This window comes from Leopardus geoffroyi, chromosome X, assembly GCF_018350155.1.
Source record: "Leopardus geoffroyi isolate Oge1 chromosome X, O.geoffroyi_Oge1_pat1.0, whole genome shotgun sequence".
NCBI lineage: Eukaryota > Metazoa > Chordata > Mammalia > Carnivora > Felidae > Leopardus > Leopardus geoffroyi.
The window spans coordinates 26211384-26232611 of NC_059343.1; the positions used below are offsets into that span (position 1 = coordinate 26211384).

At 42.7% G+C, this 21228-nt stretch overlaps 1 long non-coding RNA gene across 1 annotated transcript; it reads left to right on the forward strand.

Moving 5' to 3' along the window:
* The first annotated feature begins 2901 nt into the window (after positions 1–2901).
* LOC123594862 lies at positions 2902–18552 on the forward strand. The gene is made up of 3 exons (XR_006710911.1): positions 2902–2913; positions 3714–3720; positions 18455–18552. It is a non-coding gene; the product is annotated as an uncharacterized LOC123594862 (long non-coding RNA).
* Positions 18553–21228: the final 2676 nt, after the last annotated feature.

Sequence of the window (21228 nt, forward strand, 5' to 3'; positions counted from 1 at the left end):
TCCCTCTCTCTCTGCCCCTCCCCCATTCATGCTCTGTCTCTCTCTGTCCCAAAAATAAAATAAATGTTGGAAAAAAAAAATTAAAAAAAAAATCACATCAACATCACGATCCATCTCATTAGGACGTCTCTAGGTATTGGGAGGTCGTCAAGGTCATAGCGGCGGATCACGTTTTCTAAAATTTTCGGTCTCATTTGAAAACTCTCTCCGCGGCAACATATACTGCCAGCTGTTTTCCTTGAAGCGACAGACTCTGTTCCTTGTCAAGAAAATTTCTGCCCAAATCCCAAGTCTGAATAGCCGTAGTGTGTCCGTTGTTCTTTCAAGTGAAAATGGTGTTTCATGAGAAGAGCGGCTGCTTCAGCTTTGTGACTCACTCTCATCCTTTCCATCTGTACTTCACGTTTCCTGACAGATCATTTTTTTAAAATGGACTCAAGGGTTGGGGTGTAATAAAGTGAGTGTTTCGTGCGGCTTCATCAAGGACACGCTTTTATTAGACACCTTTTTTTTCACTGTGTGTGCTGATAAAGACCCACCTGATGACTCATGGCATGGTGTGCCCCTGCCTTGACGTGGGCCAAGGGGCCAGAATTTTTTTTTCCTGCTTTTGCACATTCAGTGCAAATGTCAATACAGTGCAAAGGGCACATAGCGTCTTGGAACTATTGTGAACGTGGTTTTGACCTCCTGGACCCCTGGGGACCATACTTGGACAACTACCGACCTAGAAAGAGCAGAGAGCAGTGTTAGCGGGGCAGTTGGGTAGAGCGAGTTTAGCGTTCATTTACGTACATATTGCTGAGCCTAGGATTTCTACCACACGTGGTTATTTATTATTTTATTTAAGCCTCACAGCAACAGTCACAAAGTGGATACCGTTGTTCCCATTTTGCACGTAAGGACATTACAGCTCAACAAGGTTAAATAATTTTCTAGATGAGGCGAGGATCAGGGTTGAAAGATGAACATCGAGGTCTTTGGGATTCTAAGCTCATTCCTCTGCCACTGCCCCGACTCATTTTCCCTATATTGACCTGGGTGGGGTTCGAATGACCGGTTCGAGACTTATTTAATGAACACTTACTGTGCTCTAAAAACTGTTCTCGGAACTTTACCTGTATTTGCTCCTTTCATCCTCCCAACAGGGCCCAGCCTAGCCCTATTTTAAACACGAGGCAACAGAGGCACAGAGAGGTTTGCAGGGACACAGAGCTCATAAAATCCCTCCCGGAGCTGGGATTTTAACCCAAGAAGACTGATTTCACAGCCATTTTGTGAAAACATCCCCTAACTTAAAACCCGGGGGGGGGGGGGGAGGGACCTAAAATGATATATGCGAAACAACTTAAACACGTGAAACAAATACTCTTGCCTCTTTGCGTATCACGTGATCACGTGATCAGAAGGTCTTGGTTCATATGTTTCGTTTCCTCAAGGCGAGGCAAAAAGCACGCCGGGAAAAACCTGAAGTTTGTGGAAATTTAGGCAAGAAGTTAATTCACCTAAGTCACTAAGAATAGAGTCCTAAAAGGAGCCGGGTTCAGTTTACATTTCAGATGATCAAGATCAGGATGTGGTGACCAAGGCTGCAGATGGGAAAACGATGTGGTCTCTGTCACACTGAGCATATGACAGACACCCGTTGAAGAGCACACCTGTTCCTAGAGAAGGCCAGGGCACTGGAACACTCATGGGTGTAACAATAGAACCATTTCCTTTACCGTTTACGACCTCAAGAATTAGTCGTCTTGGGGTATATTTCCTCTTTCTAAAAATAATGGCAGCATTCCACTAAATTGTTACTCATTCCACTGAAATGGGTTCGTATGTTAACTTCCAAGACAAGAGGTGGTTTTCCTAAGGGGAACTGCAATTCTCCAGCCAGTGAGAGACTCTTTATCTAGTAACAAAAGTTAGTCACTTTCATCTGTGAAAAAGCGTGAAAATGCCAACTGGCTGCCCCCCACTTGGTCCTTCTGCCCACGTGTGCTCCAGAAAATGCCTCTCTCTGGAACAGGGCTTCTGCCAACCTTCCTGCCTTCCCAGGTCAAAGCAGGGTGGAACGTCTCCGCAAGAAGGGAAGGGCGTTCAGGGGCAGGAAACCCTACTTGCGTGGGCAGAATCTACCAGGACGAAACGAGGGAAGAGAAAATCCTGTTCTGGAATTCAGGAAAAACAACTTCTCAGCTGCTCTTCCTCCTCCCTCTCCTTCCGCCGCGCCCTCTTCCCTGTGAGGTTTCAGTTTTTCACCAGAAGAAACTCCCCAGTGATATGGATGAGAAAGGAAGAGGCGAGCAACCTCTCCCTCCACAGGAGCAAAATTTTCTTCCCCCCCACCCCCGGGGCTCATCGCCTCCCGGATCCTGCCCCTGCAGCCCCTCAGCTCCGAACCCACTATGGGCTTCTCCCTCCTGAAGCTTTCCCAGTTGCCATTAAAGTCTTCACTCCCCAGCCCCAGAATTGCCGTCCCTGCCCAGATGACTCCGCCTGGAGCTTGGAACTGGAAGGATCTACTCTCCCATTTAGAGCTGCCTCACGGGTCAGAAACCTTTGAAGCTATTTGCCTAGTGGCTCTGATCTGTAGTTCTCCTCCCAGAGGCCCCACCTCCATCCTGCCGGAATCAGCCGCTCTTTGCTAGCCTGGGAACCTAACCACATTTCTGTCTACTCATTTATTATTTCCCCTTAATGCTACTCAGTATAGTTTTTGTGGTTGAACACAGAGCCTGTCCTGAGAATTGTTTTACGCATTGTACGAAACACAGCCCCAACTTTCATAAAGGAGACCAGCCCTTTGATCCACCTGGAGGTCTGTCGCTGGGGGTAAGCAGAAATCCCTGCCCCGATCCAGGAATTTTAACACAAAGTGTAGCCTGGGCCCCTTGGAGGGTTGGCAGAAGACGTGTTCTCGTAGAACCTGTTCTCTTAGGAAAATTAATGGAGCAGCCATTAATTCTGCAGGATTTCTCACCTCGAGGCAAAACAAAACAAACCACTCCTGCCCTGCCATTTCCCAGCCTCTGGTCAGTTCTCACCGCCCACTCCGTAGCTCTCATTCTCTGCTTCGTCTCTCTTCCCTGTGCCCCTTGGTGTTAGCAGTTCTCAGTATCCGTCAGCAGGCACTAGCTTCTCTTAATTTGTCCAACCGTCTTAGTCTTAATAAAAAAGGGGTATCTTGGGGCGCCTGGGTGGCTCAGTCGGTTAAGCAGCCGACTTCGGCTCAGGTCATGATCTCGCGGTCCGTGAGTTCGAGCCCCGCGTCGGGCTCTGTGCTGACAGCTCAGAGCCTGGAGCCTGTTTCAGATTCTGTGTCTCCCTCTCTCTCTGACCCTCCTCCATTCATGCTCTGTCTCTCTCTGTCTCAAAAATAAATAAACGTTAAAAAAAAATTAAAAAAAAAAAAAGGGGGTATCTTCAGCTGTGTTAGTCCTTGCAACGTAGCCAAAAGGTTGAACACTTCAGTGAGCTGCAATGTAACGGATCTCCAAGATCCACTGTAAGTTATACAAACAAGATGTTGTGTAAGGTTTGGGGTCTGCTGCCATTTGTAGGAGAGAGAGAGAGAGAGATTATTATTATATTATTATCTATATTATCTATATTATCTCTGAGAGGGTACGGAAGAGCTATATACCCTTCGGTGACTTTGGAAACTTGTGTTATGCATATGTGTGACCTTTTCTACACAAGGGAGTAAATCTTTTAAAAAGTTACGGTGTGTGAGGAAAGTTATTTTCCACTCAGGTCATGAGCAAGATTACTGCGGGAAAGTTTTATCCGCGTAAGGGTAGCCATCAAAAAATTAACAGTGATTATCTTTCAAAGATGCTACTTGGGGAAAAAATGTTCTCCCTCTCCCCTTTTGCTTATTCGGGGTTTCTGTGTTCTATTTAGTAAAAGGAATAGAGTGGAAAATAAAATGAGCATGAATGGGCAGGAGGTAAATGGGAAACCTTTGCTTAATGTTGCTGTGAAACTACAACTGCTCTAAAAAACGAAGTCTTAAAAAAGGCTTGGAATATTGCCATACGTAAAAGACAAAATTATAGAAATTCAGGGAACAGGATAAAAGGCAGGGAAAAAGAGGCCGTTTACAGAAATGTATCGTACACAGTCCCCTATGTATCTAGCTGCCCAGTTTAAAGCTGGAACTATTTTCTATTATTTATCCCCTTAATGTACCAGTTGAGTGCCTCATTTGCTATTATAAACACACGCCCACCAGGAACAGCTTTGCGTCGGTCTAGACCCCGTCAACCCTCTGAGAACCAAGACCTGTGAGCCCCCTCAGGACACTCTTATTTCAGGGTCACCTAGGACATCCAGAATACCTGGTGCACAAATACCTTCAGCCAAGTGCCCAGATGGGGACAAGTTCCGGTTTGAAGAACTGTGCCTCTTTGCTTTGAATGTACCTGATCAAAGCACCTTCTCCAGGTAGTCAGGGATTCCAGCACATTCCCTTCTGAGTGTTCTGAAATAGCATGTCACACCCAGAACCAGGGCAACGCTTGCCATTTGTACGTGCCCTCAACCGTGGCATTGCCGTGTAGCTCCCACGGGCTGTCTTACCTTCCAATCATTCCTCCTTTTTTTAATTATTTTTTTAACATTTATTCCTCGGAGAGAGAGAAACAGAGCTCGAGTGGGGGAGGGACAGAGAGAGAGAGAGAAAGGGAGACATAGAATGTGAAGCAGGTTCCAGGCTCCTAGCCATCAGCCCAGAGCCTGACGTGGGGCTCGACCCGCAAACCGTGAGAACATGACCTGAGCCGCGGTTGGACACTCAACCGGCTGAACCACCAGGCGCCCCTAATCATTCCTTCTTTATTCAGTCATTTCATGATTGCCATCTTAGGTATTTTTCTCCTCTTAACCTTTGTGTCAGAGGCTGGACGATAGGCGCCTATCATCAAGCAACTGTTTGGGTTGGACTTCGCAGTTAGAGACTGCCAAGGTTGAGTCATAAAGAGTCTCAAGTCAGAATATCATAAATACTTGAGTAGAGACACTATTTCAAAGGTGCTCCCAGGGTAATGAGTTACGGCCAAAGCCTTGAGGAAAATTTGACAGGGGAATAAACATTGGAGCTGAGTCATGAAGAAAAAAGAAGCGATCTCCAAGTAGAAATTGGTAAAATGCTGTTCCAAGGGCAAAGAGCAGCATGGGTGAAATTAAGGAGATGTGAACACTGATGCGTATTGAGGGAAGAGCCAATAGTTTGCTGTATCTAGAGCACAAAGACCCAGAGGTAGCGGGGGACAAGGTGGGGGCGAATGGAAAGGGAACAGAAGGAGAAGGGCCGGGAAAGCCTTCGCTGGCGTTGGGGGTTGGGCTTACCTGATGAACTGGTAAGGTCAAGAGGACTATTTGTATAAGGATACCTTCAGGAAATGCAAAGAACAGCCTGATGTTTTTCCCAGAGATGTGTTCCTTGCCCCTGGACTCATGACGTACCATTGGGGGATGTGGCCTGTGGACAGAAGCTGAGGCACTGGTTCTCAGAGGAAATGTCGGGGGCGTCTGCGTGGCTCAGTTGGTTCAACGTCCAGCTGCAGCTGAGGTCATGATCTCACCGCTCATGAGTTCGAGCCCTGCGTCGGGCTCTGTGCTGAACAGCTCGGAGCCTGGAGCCTGCTTGGGATTCTGCAGCTCCCTCTCTCTCCGCCCCTCGCCCACTCCTCCTCTGTCTCTTACTCTCAAAAATAAATAAATGTCAAAAAAACATGGTAAGGGGGCGCCTGGGTGGCTCAGTCGGTGAAGCGATCGACTTCGGCTCCGGTCATGATCTCACAGTTCATGCGTTCGAGCGCCGCGTCGGGCTCTGGGCTGACAGCTCGGAGCCTGGAGCCTGCTCCGGATCCTGTGTCTCCCCCTCTCTCTGCCCCTCCCCTGCTCACGCTCTGTCTCTCTCTGTCTCTCAATAATAAATAAACGTTAAAAAATTAAAAAAAAAAACATTTTAAGTAAGTAAATAAATAAATAAAACAAAAGGAACTGTTGGCACAGAGGCACTGGCAGGTCTTGGTCTCTGTCCAGGAGATAAGCGTTGAGTGGGAGAGTGGACATTTTCCCCGCTTCTGCACGTAACAGTCGCCTGGCTTTGGTACATCAAGGACTCCAGAGAATGAGACGATGTGTTGATACCTTGAGGGTTCACAGCATGAAGAACCTAGGAGGCGCGTTCCCTTGATGCAAACAGCAGTATTATCATGGAGTGAGGGCCTCCCCATATGTGGTCGGGTGCAGGTGACACGTGCAGTGTCTTCGTGGGAGACATATCCACAGGAGACATATCCACATACTGAAAAGGAAGAACGTGAGATGACAAGTGATAAGCTTTTGTGAGACCCCAGTCAAGCCTCCAAAAAGGAGTGGCTGCACGTACGTTTCAGTACAGTCTGAGGTCATGGGTGAAGACATCCCAGACCACACTGCCTCCAGCACATCCCGGCCAGGGAAGGACACCTGCCCCATGGGCCCACGTGGTCCCGAGAAATCACCAATACTAAATGTCTGTTGTTGCAAGGTCCATTTCCCAGACCTGTCTTTCCTGCAGAGTTCCAGTTCGACGGGGATCACGAGACCTTCTGCGACTTGGCATACGGCAGCAGCAGGGTCCTTAGCCCTTCCAACCTCCGTCACCTCCTCCTCCTGCTGCTCTGACTCCCAGGCCAACTGTGTGCTTAACGCTTTGCAAGAGGTACCAGCTTCTCTTTTGGGACACCCCCATCATCGAGACTGGGGGCTTCAAGGCTAGAGAGACTAATGAAGATTCCAGTCTCCCTTCCCGGGTCCCTGTTGAGCCTCAAAGGTTCCAGCTTGTTCTTGGTTCTCGCATTTCACGTTTGTTTGCTTCCCGACTGCCTTCCTGAGCCTTCAGGCTTCGTCATCAACAGCCTTAGAAACAACAGACATATGTCGATTTTTTAACTAGGTCCCACAGTTGGATGAGGTCAGATCCCTATAATAAATATATAATTCATACATACCGTGTACGGCATACAGGTTATAGGTATAATATTCAAATTACATATCATACTCAGATTGTGTGTGTGCAGAACATTCTAGTAGTTCTGCTTCTCTGACTAACACAGAGAGTCTAAAAACCCTGGCCAGCCAAGACGAATAGAAGGAATGTCTAGTGGCCTCCTTCCGCAACAGGCTGAGAATGCTATAGCCCTTGGGTGGAAAAAACCGAGGTAACCATCAGTGAATCAGAAGACAGGAAATACAGAAAACAGATGCAATGGTGACGCTCTACCATCTGGGTCTCACTAGTACGGACCCTTCAGCCTAGGAGCCCTGAGCCTCTTTCCAGTTCCTTAAGGGAACCTTGAAGAGAGGATGATTTTCTAGAACACTGGAGAACTTGCTCGGAGTGGAGAAGACTGCAGCTGGATAGCCCATGGAACAATCGACATGAAGTCTTTATAAAATTTGCTGAGAGAAGATATTCGACTTTACTGTAATCAAAGAAATATAAATTGGAACTAGAAAGTGATTCCATTTTCCCTTCTACAAATGACCGAAGATACCCACACACAAAAATGTAATTACACAAACCCTCTGACTAGGCAGTTTCAGTCTTAGTTATTTATCATGGATATCTTCACGTGCGTGTGAAATGATGGGTGTATAGGGATATCCATTGTAGCATTTTTTATAACAGCAAGAGATTGGAAATTAACTCAAGTGCTTCCCAGTGTGGAATTGGATAAATTACGGTTCGTCTATAATTTATCCAATTTTCAGTGTGTAGGTGTATCCAAAAAAGTTGTAGCTTTTTTATAACCGCAAGAGATTAGAAATTACCCAAGTGTCTTCCAATAAGGAATTGGATAAATTACGGTCCATCTGTATAATGGAACATAACATGTTTATTTAAAAGGATGAAGCCATTGTATGGCTATTGATATAAAACAATTTTCAAGATATATTGTTAAATGAAAAAAAAGGACTTGAATTATGTGGATGCAATATATGTCCTCTGTCTCCCCCTTTCTGTTTTTTTAATATTAATTCCAATATAGTTAACATATACTGTTACATTACTTTCAAGAGTACAATATAGTGATTCATAAATTCTATACATTACTCGGTGCTCATCATGATAAGTGCACTCTTGATTCCCATCACTGTTTTCACCCATCCCCAATCCCCCTCCCCTCTGGTAACTATCAGTTCTCTACATTAAGAGTCCGATTCTTCATTTGTCTGGCTGTCTCTTTTTCCTTTGCTCATTTGTTTCTTAAATTCCCCATGTGAGTGAAATCATGTATTTGTCTTTCTCTGACCGACTTATTTCACTTAGCATTATATACTATAGCCCCAACCATTCCATCCATGTTGTTGCAAATGGCAAGTTTTCATTGTTTTTTTTTTTTTGTAGCATTATAATGTTTCAGTATATTTTGCTACCTCTCCTTTATCCATCCATCTCTGGATTGATACTTGGGCTGCTTCCATAATTTGACTGTTGTAAATAACGCTACTGTAAACATCGATGTGCACGTATCCCTTTGAATTAGTATTTTTGTATTCTTTGGGTAAATACCCAGTAGTACTATTAGTGGATCGTAGGGTGGTGCTATTTTTAACGTTTTGGGTAACCTCCATACTGTTTTCTGGAGTGGCTGCACCAGTTTACATTCCCACCAACAGTGCGAGAGGGTTCCCGTTTCTCTACATCCTTGCCAATACCTGTTGTTTTTGTGTTGTTGACTTTAGCCATTCTGACAGGTGTGAGGTGATACCTCGTTATGGTTTTGATTTGTATATCCCTGATGATGAGTGATGCTAAGTATCTTTTCATGTGTCTGTTGGCCATCTGGATGTCTTGTTTGGGAAAATGTCTATTCGTGTCTTCTGTCCATTTTTAAATTGGGTTATTTCTTGTTTGGGTGGTGACTTTTGTAAGTTCTCTAGATATTTTGGAGAGTAACCCTTAATTAGATAAGTCATTTGCAAATATCTTCTCCCATTCCTTAGGTCGCCCTTTAGTTTTGTTGGTTGTTTCCTTCGCTGTACAGAAGCTTTGTATTTTGATGCAGTCCCAATAGTTTATTTTTGCTTTTGTTTTCCCTTGCCTCAGGACACATTCGTAGACAAACGTGGCTACAGCCAGTGTCAGAGACATTACTGCCTGTGTTCTCTTCTAGGATTTTTGTGGTTTCAAGTCTCACATTTGGGCCCTTAATCCACTTTGAGTTTATTTTTGCGTATGGCGAAAGAAAGCCTCATTCTTTTGCATGTATCTGGCCAGTTTTCCCAACACCATTTTTTTTGAAACTGTTTTCTTTTTTTGGGGGGGGGGGGATATTCTTTCCCACGTTGTCAAAGATTAATTGGCCAAATAACTGTGGGTTTATTTCTGGGTTTTCTCCTCTGTTCCGTTGATCCGTGTTACTATTTTTGTGCCAGCACCATACTGTTTTGATTACTACAGTTTTAAAGTATAACCTGAAGTCTGAAATTGTGATGCCTCCAGCTTTGCTTTTCTTTTTCAAAGCTGCTTTGGCTATTCAGGGTCTTTTGTGGTTTCACATGAATTTTAGGATTCCTTATTCTAGTTCTGTGAAAAATGCTATTGGTATTTTGATAGGCATTGCATTAAATGTATAGATTGCTTGGGGTAGTGTAGATATTTTAACAATATTTGTTCTTCCTATCCAGCAGCATGGACTGTGTGTGTGTGTGTGTGTGTGTGTTTAATGGAAGAATATCTCTGGAAGAATTCACATGAAAATGGTAATTTTCATTACCATTAGCAAAAGGAACTGGGTGCCTGAGGAACTATTTCCCTTTTTGTACCATGAGTCCCTGTTATCTATCCCCCCCCCAAAAAAAAACCCTTAATTTTAAAAATTGTTGCTGATTTGTGCCAAATACTGCTCTTCAGGAGGTAGCCCTTGACCTTTTTTCCAATTGCAAGAATGGCCTGAATAGCGAGGGTCGCAATTATACCTAAGGTTAAGAAGGTGAAAGCCAGACTTCCCCTGCAAAAGAGATCCCTCACTATACGTTGAGTAGCTTAAATTTAAATAAAATCGTGGAAGAAAAGGAATTACAGTAATCCAGAACGTGTACAGGCAAGAAAAAACACATAGACCCAAGAAGATGATAAAGAGCGATATGCTCCAGAAAATAAGGGTGAGTGTGATGGGGGCGTGCATAGTGAGGAGGACTTGATAGGAACAACAAAGACATTGATGTGGCAGAAACCAATAGGGCTAACAGAAGAATGCTGGAAAACGGTTTGTGTCAGGGAGGGTCGGAGTCTTAATAGACAGAGGCCATCAAAACCCTATGAGAGAAGGAGTTTGGGGATGCAACAAAGCCAGTGAGGCAAAACTCCAAATATGGATAATTTCGTATATAGAATACATCATATAAGAGAATTTTGGTTTTGTTTTTTAAAGTGGTTGTTGATAATAAAGGGAAGTCGTAGGAAGAGTCCTGAAACATAGGCTACCATTTAGGTCAAGGACAAGTGATACTTCTGTAGCTAGTGAACTTCTGATGCTAAGATCCAGCCATATAGGTAGAGGTGAAGAAGGCACGTATCTTGGTATACACTTTTTTTATTATTATTTTAGAGAGAGAGAGTGTGCGTGCGAGTTGGGGAGAGAGACGGGGTGGCGGGGGGAGGGGGGTGGAGAGAGAGAGAGAGAGAGAGAGAGAGAGAGAGAATATATCTCAAGATATATCTCAAGCAGGCTGCACAGTCAACACAGAGCCTGGCGCACAACTCGATCCATGACCTGAGCTGAAATCGAGAGTCAGATGCTCAAACAGACTAAGCCACCCAGGTACACGTTGCTAAGCAATTTTGGCAAGACCTCCAAAACCCTTCAAAATCACGACGGTGGACATCTGGGCACGAGCAGCTAGTATACACTTCACCCTTCTATTTGACCCAATAACAGGTCAACATCCCCCAGTTATGAATGGAATTTTGCAAACACACAAATGTTTTGCAAAAACACAAGTGTACCTGACACTTGACAAATTACTTGTTTTCAATGTCAAAAATAGTAGTCTCACATTTACTAAGTACCTAACCATTTTGAAGAGGCTTTTCCTGAATGCCTTTGTTTTCCAAAGAACACAACTGTTTTGTTCTCAGAGCACTTCGGTGATAAATGTAGAGTATCATTACCTAATTAGCACCTATTTGTACCCAATTTTAGAGATAGAAAGCCCCTTGCTACAAGTCACACTGTTGGCTCATAGCTGGTTTCTCCAGCATTTAGTGGTCTTTAAATGTGTCGTCAGCCTGCAAAAACAGACTATGATGAAGTGAAAAAAGTTGGAAACTAAATTCGTTGGTGTAGAAGTCAGGGTTCTTCAGAGAAACAGAATACATAGGCATAGATATAGGTATATAGATAGCACTCTTTTTCTTTCTCTCTCTCTGGAGACGAGTGATTTTAAGGAATTTCTTCATGTGGTAGCAGGAGCTAGAAAGTCCTAGATCTGCAGAGCAGGCTGAGAAGCTGCAAATACCCACAGGAATTAATGTCTTCAGTTCAAAGGCCATCCGGAGGCAAAATCCCTTCCTTTGCTGTGGACCTCAGTCTGTTCTCGTAAGACCTTCCACTGATTGGATGAGGCCCACCTACGTGATGGAGAGTGATCTCCTTTACTCAAAGTGTACCTACTTAAATGTCGATCACATCTAAAAAATACCTTCAGCCACATCTACACTGATACTTGGTCACACAGTCGTGGATCCCATAGCCTGGCACATAAGATTAAACATGGCTGTTGGGATTTGGAATGGCTGTACATAACTCATATCCTAAATTAACAATGGCTTAAGCAAGTTAGCTTTCAAGTCACCGGTCAAAAGCAGCAGCCCAGAGCTGGTATAGCGAGTCAACAGTCATTAAGGGTCCTGGCCCAGTCCAGTTCATTGCCCCACTATCCTCAACTCATAGCTTCTGCCTCATGTCCCATGATGGCTGCTATAGCCTCAACCGTCACATTCCCATTCAGGTTTGCAGGAAAAGGGGAAGAAGGAGGAGAAGAGCACCTACCTCACTTTAAGGACCCTTCCTAGAAGTTTCATGTGTCTAACGCACATGGTCTAGAATTTACCCAGCTAAACTTCAGGGAATCTGAACTTTGGAATTCAGGGAAGAAGGAAGGATGGATGGATATTGGCACTACACAAGCTGTCACTTATGTTGTATATACCGTGTAAATTTCTGGGATTTCTCATATGGTTACCGTGTAGTTAGTGACAGTCTTGTGTAAAAAAATTGTGGGTATACTCCACAATTTAAGGGATTCTCTTCATATTACAGTCTACGTCATGAATCTTACGTCATGAGGAATATATTCAACGTGGCAGGATGTGTTGGCCACACGAGATTAGATTGTGCCATATTTTGGGTACATTGCAAAACGGAAGTGGCGACAGTCATATCCTCGTCTATGCCGTGGAGGTTTCTAATCTTTTCATATGTTCACTGTGGACGTAAAGAATGCTTGCATGGAAGTAAATTTATCCTTGTATATTTGGATACACTGTACAAGCAAAGAGGTAGCACTCACTTCCTGGTAAACCCGAGTTACTTCTAGACTCTTCATATGTTAATGTGGAGGTAAATGACGGTCATACAAATGTAGACTTGTTTCATTGACAGTTGGATATGTTGTGCTACTCAAATAGTACTGAGAGCCTCATTCTAATCCACGCCATATGTCTTAGCTGCCAATCACATGATGAGTTCTGGACCTATATGTTTTGGGGGGTAAATACCACATTCACGTAAAGGGATTCTGTGTAAATTTTGGTGCACCAAAAAATTTAAGCTTGTCAGCCACATCCTAGTTTGAGACAGATCTTTCTGGACTCCTCGTATGCTCAGTGAGGAAGTAAATGATTTCTACAGTAAAGAAGAATTATGCAAAATGCAAATCTAAACCACAGTGAGATGACATCCCATATCTGTTAGAGTGGCTGTCATCAAAAAGACAAGAAATAACAAGTACTGGCAAGGATGTGGAAAAAAGGGAACCCTTGTCCCCTGTGGGTGGGAATGTAAACTGGTGCAGCCACTGTGGAAAACAGTATGGAGGTTTTTGAGAAAATTAAAAATAGACCTATCAAGTGATCCAATCAGTACATTTCTGCATACTCATCTGAAAAGATACAAAAAGCACCAATTTGAAAAGATATATGCACCCTCATATTCATTACAGCATTATTTACGTGGAAACCAAGCCAAGATATGGAAACAGCCTAAATGTCATCAGCGGATGAAGAAAATATGATACCAGGGAGAAGACCACCTCTTCGACAAATGGTGTTGGGAAAACTGGACAGCAACGAGCAAAAGAATGAAACTGGACCACTTTTTTACACCATACACAAAACTAAATTCAAAATGGATTAAAGACCTAAGTGTAAGACCTGGGACCATAAAAATCTTAGAAGAGAACACAGGCAGTAATTTCTCGGACACTGGCTGTACCAACTTTTTTCTAGATAGGTCCCCTGAGGCAAGGAAAGCAAAAGCAAAAACAAACTCTTGGGACTCCATCAAAATAAAAAGGTTGTGCACAATGAAGGAAATAATCAACAAAACTAAAAGGCAACCTACTGAGTGGGAGAACGTATTTTTTTAAGTCGATTTATTTATTTTGAGAGCGAGAAAGAGAAGAGGGGCATAGAGAGAGGGAGAGATTCCCAAGCAGGCTCAGCACTGTCAGCACAGAGACCAACATGGGGGTTGAACCCATGAACCATGAGATCATAACTTGAACAGAAATGAAGCATCAGATGCTTAGCCACTGACCGAGCCACCCAGGCACCCCAGGAGAACGTATTTGTAAATGACATATCCAATAAAGATTTCATATCCAAAGTATATAATGAACTCATAAAACTCAACACCCCAAAAAACAAAAAATCCAATTAAAACTAGGCAGAAGACATCGATAGACATTTCTCCAAAGAAGACATCTAGATGGCCAACAGAGAAACGAAAAGATGGTCATCATCGTTGATCATTATGAAAACGCAAGTCAAAATTACAATGTGATATCACCTCACACCTGTCAGAATGGCTAAAATGAACAACCCAAGAAGCAACAGGTGTTGGTGAGGATGGGAAGAAGAAATGGGAATTCTCTTGGACTGTTGGTGGGAATACAAACTGGTGCACCCACTCTGGAAAACAGTATTGATGTTCCTCAAAATGTCAAAAATAGGGGCATCTGTGTGGCTCAGTCAGTTAAGCGTCCAACTCGTGATTTCAGCTCAGGTCATGATCTCACGGTCATGAGATCAAACCTCGCATCAGGCCCTGCCCTGGGCATGAGGCCTGCTTAAGATTCTCTCTCTCCCTCTCCCTCTGCCTCTCTCTCTCTCTCTCTATCTCTCTCTCTCTCTTTCTCTCTCTTTTTCTCAAATAATAAATTTTAAGACATTGTTTTAATTGTTAAAAAGTTAAAAATAGGAGTACCTTATGATCCAGCAGTCATTCTACTGGGTATTTACCCAACGAGTACAAAAACACTGATTCAAAGAGACATATGCACCCCTATGCTTCTAGCAGTATTATTTACAATAGCCACAATATGGAACAGCTCAGGTGTTCAACGAGGATGTGATATATATATATATATATATATATATATATATATATTATAGTATATATATTATAGTATATATATACTATAATATATATACTATAATATACATATATATATATACTATATATATACTATATATATAGTATAGTATATGTATATATACTATATATACATGTATATATGTATATATATACATATACTATACTATATATACTATATACACTATATAGTATATACTATATATACTATATACACTATATAGTATATACTATATATACTATATACACTATACTATATATATATAGTATAGTATATATATATAGTATAGTATATATATAGTATAGTATATATATATATATATATATATATATATATATATATATATATAGTATGTATAGATAGTGGTATGTGTGTGTATACATATGTGTACATATATATGTGTGTGTACACACACACACAGTGGAATATTACTCAGCCATAGAAAAGAACAAATGTTGCCATTTGCAAGAACACAGATGGAGCTAGAGAGTATTAAGCTAAGCGAAATAAGTCACTCAGAGAAAGACCAATATCATATGATTTCACTCATGTGAAATTTAAGAAACAAACAAAGGGGCAGAGGGGAAAAAAGAGAGAGAGAGAGAAAGCAAGAAACAAACTCTTAACCATAGAGAACAAACTCATGGTTACCAGAGGGGAGGTGAATGCGGGGATGGGTCAAATAGGTCATGGGGATTAAGGAGTGCACTTGTTGTGATGAGGACTGGGTAATGTATGAAATTGTTGAATTACTATAATGTGCACCTGAAACTGTGTGTTAACCTGTGTGTTAACTGGAATTAAAATAAAATCTTAAAAGAAAGATCTTAAAGAAAAATCTTAAAAGAAAATGTGGTATCTATATGTCTCTGTGTGTGTATATGTAACGTATATATGTATCATATACATATTACATGTGTTATATATATACATTACACATAATATAGATATACAATACATATATCCATATAATATACGTAATATACAATATACATACATATAATCCATACATATAGTATATACATAATACATTTTGTTTATATCATATATATGTGTGTGTATATATATATAATATGTATATGGCTCAGTATTATTCAACCATAAAAAAGAATGAAATCTTGCCATTTATGACAATGTAGATGGACATTGAGGGCAATTTGCTAAGTGGAATAAGTCAGGTGGAAGAAGAAAAATACCATATGATCTCGTTTGTATGTTGAATCTTAAAAAAAAAAAAAATGAGCTCACTGGTGCAGAAAACAGTCTGATGGTTGCCTGAGATGGGGAGTAGTGTTGGGTGAAGTGGGTGAAGGAGGTCGAAAGGTACAAATGTCCACGGGTGCCTGGGTGGCTCATTCGGTTAAGCGTTCAACTCTTGATTTCAGCTCAGGTCACGATCTCATGGTTCGTGGGTTTGAGCCTCGCGTGGGGCTCTGTGCTGGCCGCACAGAGCCTGCTTGGGATTCTGTCTCTCTTTCTCTCTGCCCTTCCCCAGCTTGCTCTCTCTCTTTCAAAATAAAACAAAAGAAGGTACAAATTTCCGGCGGTAAAGTAAGTCATGGGGATGTACTGTGCAGTGTGGTGACTGTAATTAGTAGTAGTATATTGCATATTTGAAAGTAGGTAGGGGAGTAGCTCTTGAAAGTTCTCATCATGAGAAAAAAAATCGTAACTGTGTATGGTGGTGGATGGTAACTGGATTTATTGTGGTGACCATTTTGCACTATATACAAATATCAAATCATTACATTCTATGCCTGAAACTAATATACTGTTGCATCCGTTTTTTAAAAAGGATTGCGCCATAAAAATTGTGTGCACTATACCTTCAAAGGTTGCCATTCACATAGCCCTTTATGATGGATCTTTCCTGACTGTTTATGTGCCCAACGTAGGGGAAAATGATAGCCTCATTGAACTAGATTTTTTCCCTGAATGGTTCTTTGTCCTGCATGTTCAAGCACTGCCGTTCATACGACAGTCTGGTGCCGTGGATAGATATTTCTAGGCTCCGAAATATGGTCAGTGTGGAACTAACTCAGGGCATCATAAAAATGAAATATTCCTTGGACTTTGGCTACAGTGCACAACTCACAGGGTGCCATTCATATACTATTATATACAATGTATATTTCTGATCTCCTCTGGTTCATACGGAGGTAAGAGATTACCAAATGAAAGATCTATTCAGTACATACATGCAGGTGCTGCGCAAATGAATAGATTTCACTGACTGTTTAGTCTAGCCCGTGATGTTTTCTAGACTCCTCTCTTCTTAAAGTTGTAGTTAGTAATGCCCGCGTGAAAGGAGACTTGTTCCACGCACAGTTCAGTGCACCGAACAACGGAAGTAGTGCCATTCACTCTCTTACGTATTTCACAGATATTTGTGGACTCCTCATTTCTTACCGTCAAGGTATGTGATAGCCACAATAAGCCAGGCTTATTCCGTCTGCTGTTTATTGCACTCCATACTCCTTTTTTTTTTTTTTTTAATTTTTTTTTTCAACGTTTATTTATTTTTGAGACAGAGAGAGACAGAGCATGAACGGGGGAGGGGCAGAGAGAGAGGGAGACACAGAATCGGAAACAGGCTCCAGGCTCTGAGGCATCAGCCCAGAGCCCGACGCGGGGCTCGAACTCACGGACGGCGAGATCGTGACCTGGCTGAAGTCGGACGCTTAACCGACTGCGCCACCCAGGCGCCCCTGCACTCCATACTCCTTTAATGCCGTTCACATCACAGTCTGCACCATGGACCTTTCTGTCCATTCGAATGTAGAAGTGAGTTTTGGTCCCTTAAAAGTAGACGGAGTGTGCTCAAGATGCTCACGTCCTAATCTTTGCCGTGGATTTTTTTTTTTTTTTTTGGATTCCTGAAGTAATGGTACATGAATGTAGACTGATTCCATGTGTACTGTGTGCTCCGTGACACGGATCTTTCTGGATCTTCATATGCCCAAGTGAGGAAGAAAGTGATGTCGCGTGGAAGTCAACGTATTCCCTGTATGCTTGCGTATGAATGAGAAGCACTTTGCCAGGCTACATCTTGGAAGGGAAACTGAGCGGGAATAACTACATGCTTGTGGTCTCAGAGTTGAGAGGAAGCATGGTGTGTTGACGGAATGAGCAGAGTATGGTTTAAGACAAGACAGTTGTTTTCAGAGGGTGAAAGTCACCAAACTCCGATAGCCTCCTTCCATTTGTTATTTTCTCAGGAAAATCAGAATGTTTTATCTTTTTAAAGGCGCTACACTCCCTTAAAAACATTCCCACTTGCCATGTTTTGGGCACACTGCATTTATTCATTTCTATAGGCCGATGAGTTAGACACAAGTCATTTCTCATTTTTAAAAATGAGGACACCGGGGCGCCCGAGTGGTTCAGTCAGTTAAGCATTCGACTCTTGATTTCAGCTCAGGATATGCTCTCATACTTTGTGGCATCGAGCCCCACGTCGGGCTCTGTACTCACAGCCTGGACCCTGCTTGGGATTGTCTCTCTCTCCTCTCTCTCTTCCCCTCCCCCACTCTTCCTGTCTCTCAAACATCAATAAACGTTAGAAAATAATTAACAAATAAAAATGGGGAAACTGAGCCTTTTTTTTTACCCTCTCCACCGTCTTCCCAGGATGGCTATGGCTGTAACCTGTCTTCATCTCAGCTCTGGGCACCTGCTAAGCTAGTGCCACCATTCTTGCTCTCCAGCCACCATCATGATCCTCTCTTGGGATCTCATCAGCTAGGACGAGATGTTGTCCGTCGTTTACAAGGTCTGGGAGGTTAGAGAGGGTCTGTGCCCGGAGCTGGAGGGGAGGGTGGTCAGGAGGACAGAGGGTAACACCGATGGCTCAGTCATTGGTGGAAATGCCTCGGCTGAAGGTCCTGAGGGTGAAGGCACAGGCACATGGGTGTTGGTGTTGTCGTGAACCATCGCTTGCAGGAAACCAGCTTCCCGATGACATGAAATGAAATCAAAGGCGAACACGGAGAAGAGAGGGACCCCTGGGGGGCTTGGTCAGTTGAGCGTCCGACTTCAGATCCTTGGCGCCCCTCGCTCTCTGCCCCTCGCCTGCTCATGCTTTCTCTGTCTCGAAAAGGATAAATAAATAAGCATGGAAAGAAAAAATAATTAAAAATAAAAATAATTTAAAAAAAAAAGGAAACATATCCCAAACGTTGTGTAAAAAGAAGCTGCATTTCAACTTAAAAAAGGAGGAAACTGAGGCAGTTAGACAGCCGTTAAGCCATAAAGCCAAGATTTAATTTCAGGTCAATCTGAAACCCGAGCTCAAAGTATGCTTTCTTGTTAATGTTCTTTCAACTGTGTTGTCATTCTCCTAATGGTCTTTTGAGCAGAGACATTTAGCTGCTTCATAAATACTAAATTTTGGAAAAATGGAAAGCTCATTGAAGGAAAATGCAAACCAGAAGATCCCAGACTGTCATGTGGATAAAGTGCTGTATTAATGTGCTCCAGTGGCTGAGATTCCGTTCTATTCAAAGGAGATTAAATGTAGGATTTAAAGAATTATGATGGTAGCCCACACTTGGACCTTTGCCTCATAAGACAGCCAAGTATGACTGAAGCAAAAAGGGTTTATACACCCCCGTCAAAGGGAGCTCAATTCACGCTGTGAAAAGTGAGTTACTGCAGAGATGAAAAGAATGTGTCTAGAGGAAGCTATTGTGGTAGTTTCTTCTTCCTGCTGGGCCTGAGCCCTCACACAGATCCTGAGACGGTATTTCAAGGCCTTTGTGAAAGCATCATCTTGTGACTTCCTAAATAGATCACTGAAAGGTGAAATTAACCCAAAATTCCTAGGAAAAGGAAACGAATATTGTAGGACGATGACTTTGTAGCTAAATTAGGGCAACATAATGAAACTCTAGCTCCAGTTTGCCTATCGATGCGGCACTGAACTGATCACAAATTAGGGAGACATGGTCTTCACCCACAAGCTTCTCTTTATAGACACCAGATAGTTCTGGAACCACCACTTTTGCCGGGGAGGTTTAATTTTGCCTCGCAATTTCATAATATCGGAATAGTTTGAATGTATTCTCGAAGCTGAAGTACCCCTGAACTTAGGGATCAACTCGTAACAAGTATATTCATCTTTTTTTTTTAAGTTTATTTAGAGAGAGAGAGAGAGAGAGCGCGGGAAAACGCACGCATGAGCGAGGGAGGGGCAGAGAGAGAGGCAGGGAGAGAATCTGCACTGTCAGCACAGAGCTGGACGTGGGGCTCGAACTAGCAAACAGTGAGATCATGACCTGAGCTGAAATTAACAGTTGAACGTCTAGCCAGCTGAGCCCCAGGCACACCAACAAGTATACTTACCTTAAAAATTGAAGTTTTGTGGTGAGCAGTTCTATGAATGTTCAATGCGTTTTTAACCAATATGATACCACTCTTGATTGATTTTCTTGGAGGGCCTAGGTTCAATTTAAAGGATTTCAGCATGAGGTACACCAATTGATACACAGTTTTTAATCTTATTTTACTTTCAGTGGTTTCTCCAACCCTGTGTGTGTGTGTGTGTGTGTGCGCGCGCGCGCGCGTCTGTGTGTGTGTGTAGACGCACCAAAAATATATTCTCTTAAAATAGAAATATAAGGGCGCCTGGGTGGCTCAACGTGTTAAGCATCCAACTCCTGGTTTTGGCTCAGGTCACGATCTTGCGCTTTGTGGGTTCGAGCCCCACACCGGGCTCTGTGCTGACTGCTTGGAGCCTGCTTGGGATTCCGTGTCTCCCTCTCTCTCTCTCTGCCCCTTCCCTGCTTGTGCTCTGTCTCTCTCAAAACTAAATAAACCTTGAATAAAGATTTTTCCAAAAGAAGGAAATAGAAATAATCCCAGTGAAAGAAGGACTGTTTCTACTTTCATTGTATGTTTAATTTATTGTCCGAATAGAAGTGTTAGCAATGCTTTCAGGGTCTGACCTCCTCAAACCTGAAGATGTCTCCTGAGCCTTGATTTTTTCTTTCTTTCCATTTTATTTGTTCCTGAGTCTCTGCTGTGACTTAGGATGGAAACATACACCTTGTTTGGCTTGTAATCTAAAAGAGACAGTTTTTGTCACAATTCCTTTAGAGTTTATAGTAATGATACGTCATTTGGATTTCTGCTTCAAGCAAAGATGAAGTAACAGGGTCTGGATTTACAAGAACAAAGTTATGAAACAACAGTTTTTAAAACATTGCCCATTAGGCGATGAAGGACAATAATCCCCCCCAAATAGGAAACGTACTAGGAAAGCCCTATGATTGCCCCAGAAAAATGAATCCAGTAATATATTTTAACCATTATACATCAGGGCACCTGGGTGGCTCAGTCGGTTAAGCCTCTGACTTCGGCTCAGGTCATGATCCCGTGGTTTGTGGGTTCGAGCCCCGGGTCAGGCTCTGTGCTGACAGCTCGGAGGCTGGAGCCTGCTTCGGATTCTGTGTCTCCCTCTTTCACTGCCCCTCCCTGACTCGCACTCTGTCTCTCTCTTTCTCTCAAAAATAAAAAGATAAATATTTTTTAAAATTATACATCATGATCAAGTTGGGTTCACCCAGGAACACAAGGCTG